The sequence below is a fragment of the Lynx canadensis genome, chromosome F2 (genome assembly GCF_007474595.2).
Source record: "Lynx canadensis isolate LIC74 chromosome F2, mLynCan4.pri.v2, whole genome shotgun sequence".
NCBI lineage: Eukaryota > Metazoa > Chordata > Mammalia > Carnivora > Felidae > Lynx > Lynx canadensis.
Window position 1 is genome coordinate 27,945,391 of NC_044320.2, and position 7,596 is coordinate 27,952,986.

The following is a 7,596-nucleotide window of genomic DNA, read 5'->3' on the forward strand; positions in this document are numbered from 1 at the left end:
CTACTTTACAGTAATATCATCTACAGTAACGTAGGTGATAATTTGGAATGCCTTTTAGTTCTCCTATATCCTATGCTTAAAGTTAATATAAAACTATAATAATCCAAATTTGGTAAGACTGCTAATGGCCCAGAGCCTTCAGAAATGAAGATTGGGTCTCCCCATCAGATAGGAAAACATAACCAGCCAATGTGGTAACTGAGGGCAGAGTCATGAATGGATAGGAAAAGAAGATAATTATAAATACCAGCTATGGTCATAGGAATAGATGCAGAAACAAGCACTATAATATTATATGCATTTCTTCCTTATATCAATATGAGCATATTTGGTTATATATAAAATATTTCTTTCCCTCTTCCACTCCCCTCCTGTCAAACACAAGAAGTGTTAATAGAAGGTAACCACGCATCTCAAAATTTGAATTATTAGAAATCAGGGGGGATGTGGCTCAGCTAGGAGAGGAATATATTTTACACCAGGGTGGTTAAAATGATTTGTATCCTCTTTGGGAAAAGATTAGCAAGTTTTTTATTGTTATGAGGAACCGTTGCATCATTATAAAGGAAGCATCACTTTGCCATTACCTTTATTTGGAAGTTTTGTATAGTTTAAAATACTGTATATATTGGCCCAGGTGACAAAAATTGATTATTGCGGCTTTAAATTCTGTTGATTTAGCTCAGATAGAACTGTCCCCCTTCTGAATTCCCATGCCTTCATAGTTCTGGGATAAGGTTGGCCTAACCTAGAGAAATTTGCAGAAGATTTGGAAGGCAAAGTCAAACAACAGCATGTCAATGCTTAGCAAGCAAGGTTAGGTGCTGTTGCCACCCACATACCTTGTCGAGATTGTGTTGAAACGCCTTGTAGGCCTGAGGGAGCAGCTACGTTGCTGATGCTTTACCTCCTGCCTGATATCTTCTTTCAGCTTCTCCAGATCCTGGAAATGGGTTTTTGTAACGTTTTATGGTCAAGTGCATCAGCATTTTTTCTGGATGTCTAATTCATCAACATTGGTAGTTTTACCTCATAGGTTCCAGATCACTTTTGCATATTCCAATTTGCCATTACTCTTCCCTTCACTTCATGTCACCTCCACTTTCTTCCCAAACTGGACACTGTGAGGCATTAGAAACAGCAGCAGATGCATGAGCTACAGACTTATGTAGGTTTTATCAGTACCCATAATTGCATAATGTTTCTTACTGGCTTTTGTGTCTCTGATTAAAACACACTGACACAGGCTGACTGGGTACACATGAGTAGCAACATGGAAGCCCATCCTTCTGGTCCAGTCAAGCAGCATAATAAAACTCAGAAAAGCAAGCAGCATTGAGTTCCAGGATCCATGCAGAGGGATAGCAAGGGCTGTCTAGCACCGAAAATCCTAAGCAAGAAGGTAAGAAAAGAGCTCAATAGAATAGACCAGAGGCATCATGCCAGTCAGCTCTGAAAGCAGAAGAAAGAGGTCTTTCTGGCAGAGAAGAGACAGTTGGGTGGCAAGGATGACCTTCCTCATCAGGTACTGGTGGTGTCCCTGCACAACAGGATTTCCCTGCCAGAGGACTTTCACGGCTTCAGGATAAGGACACTGGAACACTACACTGAAATGAGTGAAGTAGCACCAATAGTTTTATGCTGTTATGCCCTGCATTGAAGCATCAGGGGTTTTCACAGCTGCAAGGCCAGGGATCTGCACACTGTGTTAGACATGGCTCAAGTGGCAGATTCCATCCTCTTCCTTCTTGGTTTACTAGAAGGCTGGAACAGCACTGGGTATTACTACCTTTTCTGCCTCTTTGTTCAGGGCCTTCCCACCTATATACACCCACTGTTGATGCTGTAGCTGGTATGGAGGAAGACCTTAAGATCCTAATGAAGGCAGACCCTGATAGACACGAATCTTTGTAAACAGAGGTCATCCCAGATCCAATGGAAGCTAACCTGTCCCACTAAGGAGGAGCTGAAAGAGGCAAACTATTTCTTGAAGGAAAGTCCCAAGGTGGTAAAGAAGGTTCCCAAAGGGATATCAAATTAGCGTGTAGAATAGATTTTGGATGAGGATGGTGGAAAGTGGTGGGGAAGATGAATATGATGACATGGGACATGAGGATTTTATTGAAGAGGAATCTCAGGAGGAAAATAGTAAAGAGGAACAGAGGGAAGGATATGAAACTATGACTACCGGAGTAGTCTATGACAAGAAAGTGGAGGAAGAGGCTGAGGAAGAAAATGTTGGAGAAATATAAACAAGAAAGACTGGAAGAGATGTCTCCAGATGAAGTAGATACCCACCCCCCCTCCCATGACATAGCTGCGAGAATTCAATTTCAGAAATACAGAGGCCTCAAGAACTTTTGGACATCTTCATGGGATCCTGAGGAAAGCCTTCTTCAAGATTATGCTTGGAACTTTCAGTTTCAGATCTTTACTAATACTAGGAAGTGCATTTTAAAGAAATTGAGGGAAAAAGAGATTGAAAGAGCTGAGGTTGGCTGATATGTCACGCTTCATGTCTGAAGTCCGTCTCAGTGGTTCAGTACTTCAAGCAAGGAACATTCTTGATTGCACTTTCTCTACTAGCTGATGACCAGAGATGTCAGTAGTGAATCTGGCGCTGAGTCGACACCCTGGCAACACTGAGCCCGTGAAAGCTAAAGAGGAGCTGATCTTCCAGGTGGGTTCAGGCACTTCCGAGCCTCACCTTTATTCTCTGCACACTGCAGGGATAAACATAAATTTCAGAGATTCCTAACTGCTGATGTGGCTTTGGTGGTGACACTGTGTGGCCCAATCACTTTTCCTTCTGCATTTGTGCTGCTTTTCAAACAGAATGACAACAGGATGCACAGCCTCATTGCCACAGGCCATCTATTGTCAGTGGATCTAGAGAGAATGGTTGTCAAGAGAGCTGTTTTGAGGGGTCATCCTTTCAAAATTTTTACTAAGCTGATGGCACTGCGTTGCATGCACTTCAACAGAGAGGACGTGTTGTGGTTCAAACCAGTGGAACAGAGAACAAAGTGGGGCCACAGGGGACATATCAAGGAGCTTTTAGGTACTTATGGCCACATGAGTGCAGTTTTGATGGGGAGCTAAAAATCTCAGGACACAGTACTGACGAACCTCTATAAGATGAATTAATTTTCTCCAAATGGACTTCTGATCCGTATATACCAGAACCAGTACCATGGGTGAAAAGTGGGATTTGGTCAACAGTGCCTGAGTGGACATGGAATAATGGACCATGGCTACTAGTCAGCACTTTAGGGATGGGAGCCGATAGGTTTTGACTGGGAAAAAATTGTGTTTTCTACTTTATCCTATAGGTTTGCTGCATTTTTTTTTTCAAAAGGCCTTTCTTGGCCTTGACATGTGCCTCAGGGAACTATGGATGTTTTTCTATTGCCACTTAAGTTAAAAAATAACCTATTAAATGTTACTAAAACATCTACTTTCCATTAGGATTTTTGAAAACTGTTTAAGGAGAGAAGATAAAAAACTGAAGTAACCAGGAAACAAAATTTCCAGGTGTTTACAGACACCGAATCCCCTCTGATCTGTGTACACTAAACAGAAACAGATTGACAAGGAGCTGGTTTTTCATCCTGCTTCACCCAGGTTAGGGAGGTTAGGTCTACATTTTCACCGCCCTGAGGACAATACAAATGTGTTTTTTTTTTCCTTCTGGAGACTGAAAATGCTGGGGCGGGACAGCAGCCGCCACAGTTCGACAAGCAGATCCATCCTCTCTCATACTGCCAGTAGACTGGGCTGCATACTGTTGGAATGGAAGGGAGGAAGAACTGGTGAACTGGAAGAAGGGGAAAGAGCCTCACTGGTTGGCCTTTACAATTAAAGGGCAGATGGGGTTATATGCTCAGTCTGAATTTGCTTCTTGTCATATGTGTGTGCCTGCCATTGAAGGGCAAGGATTTTTTTTTTTTCCATCCTAACTCTGCTTCTGCTGTTGAGAGATTTGTCTTAATACACCTGGGATACCCGCCCACCTTTATTCTCTCAGCATGCTGCAGCAGATAAACATAAATTTCAGAGATTCCTGACTACTGACATGCCCTTGGTGGTGACAATATATGGCCCAATCACTTTTCTTCCTGCATCTGTGCCGCTGTTCGAACAGAATAGCAATGACATGCACAGCCTTATTGTCTCAGGTAATCCATTATTGTCAGTGGATCCAGACAGAATGGTCACCAAGAGAGTTGTTCTGAGTGATTGCACCTGTGGCATGGACTACCTTTGTGAGGATGGTCCAGAGAAGAGGACTGTGAAGAGGCACTGGGGTTAGGTCCTTTTTGGTAGATAATTGTGAGATTCCAGGAATCCAAAAGTGATCTAAAATGGTAAGTGTGTTGGCACATTCTTTGTCTCCACAGATTCCCACTTAGAGGAAACGGTACAGCCAGAAGAAGGCCAGATTAGAACCATTTAAAATATGAATCTCAGGGCAGGAAATTGTGTGTGTACGTGTGTGTGTGTGTGTGTGTGCGCGCGCACACGCGTGCATGTGTGTGTGCATGCATGTGCATGTGTGTGTGTGTGTGTGTGTGTGTGCATGTCTTATAACAATTATAGTTTGAGAACTAGCCAGGAGGCCATGATGGCTGGAGTGGAGTGAGCAAGAAAGAATGTGGTAGAATAGTCAGAAAAAAGTAGGAGCTAGATCACAATTGTCAGTGGTTCTCAAGAGCACTGGAGGATTTTTTAAAAAATACTCTTGCTTCAGAAATTCCTATTCAGTTGATCTGGGCTAAGGTCCAGGGACAGACAATTTAAAAAGTAGCCTAGATTACTCAAATGAAGTCATATATATTGAAAACCATATATTTAAGCACTTTGGCTTTCCCTCTGAGATAGGAAGCTAGTGGAGAATTTTGAGCAGAGGAGTGCCATAATGTGATTTGCATTTCAAAAGGAAAGGAATATAGAAGATGGAGAATAGTCTCTAGAGAGCATTTAGGAGATACAGAGAGATCAGTTAGGAGGTTACTAAAAGAATGCAAGAAAGAGATAATGGTGCTTTGGACCAAAATGGTATCACTAATAGACATCTACATGGTGGTCATACAGAAGTCTGGATGTCAGTAAAGGTATAGATGTGTAAATTTTGCCATGTGCAAGATTTACGTATAGAATAAATTTTGAACGGGTTTATACAATATCAGCTTTTCAATAGCAAAGTCTGTAAAAACATAACAAAAAGACCAGTTGTCTCTTCACTTGTTCATAAATGTTAATAATAGACAAAATAACCCTTGAAATATTATTAAAAAACGATAACTCATATGTATGCTACTATTTTTAGTGTTTACTTTTGAGAGAGAGAGAGAGAGAGAGAGAGAGAGAGAGAGTATGAGTGGGGGTGGGGGAGGGGCAAAAAGAGAGGGGGACATAGAACTCAAAGTGAGCTCCAGGCTCTGACCTGTCAGCACAGAGCCTGACACAGGGCTCAAACTCACAAACCATGAGATCATGACCTTAGCCAAAGTCAGATGCTTAACTGACTGAGCCACCCAGGTGCTCCTGTACGCTACTCTTTATAACAGGTCTAGATGCATTATAACACAATAATCACTATTTAAATTACTGGCTAAAAACACATAATAAATACAGCAGAGCCTCAAATGGTTCCTCACTGTCTAGTTTGCAACATAAATAATTTTTGAGCATTATTAATGACAAAAATAACATAGTAAAACAGATTGTTTTCCAGATGGCAACTGACTTGCACTCTTTCCAAAACCATGGATAAGTTAGTAAAAAACCTAATTTTTAGATAAATTTACTTGAAGCCATTTTTGCAGTATACATTAAGAATACCATTAACTTTTAAGGATGTATCATAAGAAAAAGTATGTACTCATTACCTTGAGAAGAGAACTAGAGCAGGAGGGAGAATTTAGAGAGGAAGTATGGTAAGAAGCAATGTTGAGGTATAACGTTATTTTTTAAGTGCAATGACTGATATTGTAAAACCATAGATGTGTTTCTCTATCTGGAAAAATACCCAAATATATAATATGGAACACTTAACTCCATGCTTTTATAAGCCTATATATGATGTTATATTTTAATCTCCTCATATTACTCCATTGGTAAGAGACAGATTCCTGCCCTAGGGTTATAGAGATGACGAAACACATGACACTTGAGCCTGGACAGATAGGATTGACAGCAGTGTATCAGTCACATATATTCACAGTCTGATGGAAGACACTCCACACCATGCAGGGCCATGTGGTAGTTGCACATGGGAATGGAGTGAACAGCCAGGCTGTGGGAAGTGGGCTGCATAGTATCAAGAGAGAGGAGTGCCCCTCGCTCCTTAGGAGGATGTGATTAGCTTATTTGCATAATTCTGTGAACAGACAGGGAACTGAAACCCACTACAAAGAGATAAGCAGACACTGTACCTGGTCTCTGAGTAAAGGAAGTTTGTTAGGCTACATGACCTTATCTGTGGTTGTAGATAGAGTGGGAAATTTATGTTTACATTTGAGGCTCTCTCCATATTATCAGATGTTAAGGCAGCATGTGATTTTAGTTTTAAGCCTCATCCTGTAAGCTAAGAGAAGACACCAATATGTATTATCTTTGGGACTTCTTCTATGTCCCTCTAAAAGAACATGCTTCTGGTAGCCACACATGGAACAGACATGTGGTTGAACTGCCCAGACAGAGAAACCCATGAATAAGAATTGTGTATATCTGATTTTGTGCATGTGTAATCATTTACTACTCAACAGAAACTAATATGGTAATCAATAAAAAAATTTTGACATGTATTGTGAAAAATCATAAGAACAATCTGTGAACACACATATGAATTTCTGATTGTGTGCATTTAATTTTTCTGAGAAGTGAACATTTCTAAGGCTTACTCTCTGTAAGATGAGTAAGCCCCACACTGTTACACTCTCCTTGTTACACCTTATTTTTCTTAGCGTATGGATATAGTTTAAGTCATTAAATTTCAGTGATTTGTATACTGCTTTTAAGTTTAACAAAACCTGTCTGTATATCTAAACAAACATTTCTTAAAGCTTTGTGTTGATTCTTTAGGGTAGTTCTTATATTTATATGTCAAGGTTCTCCAGAGAAGAATAATTGGTTCACATGATTATGAGGGTGAGCACATCCCCAGATCTGCAGGATGGGTCAGCAACCTGGAGACCTAGGAATGCTGATGATTTAGTTCTAATCCGAATGCTGTCAGGTTCCAGATACAAGAACTGATGTTGCAATTTGAGTCCAAAAGCAGGGAGAAGAAAAAGGCAATGTTTCAGTTCAAAGGCAGTCAAACAGAAAGAATGATCTCTTACTCAGGGGAAGGTCAACTTTTCGTTCTATTCAAGCCTTGAACCGATTTGGTGAGGCCTACCACATTAAGAGGAACAATTTACTTTACTCAGTCTACCAATCTAAATGTTAATCTCTTCCAAAAACACTCTCAGAGACACATTAAGAATAATGTTCAGGGGCACCTGAGTGTCTCAGTCAGTTAAGTGTCAGACTTCAGCTTAGGTCATTATCTCACAGTCTGTGGGTTCAAGCCCCATGTTGGGCTCTGTG

General features: G+C 40.7%; 1 pseudogene; it reads left to right on the forward strand.

Moving 5' to 3' along the window:
• Positions 1-1,273: 1,273 nt before the first annotated feature.
• Positions 1,274-3,296, forward strand: LOC115506022 (annotated as a pseudogene).
• Positions 3,297-7,596: the final 4,300 nt, after the last annotated feature.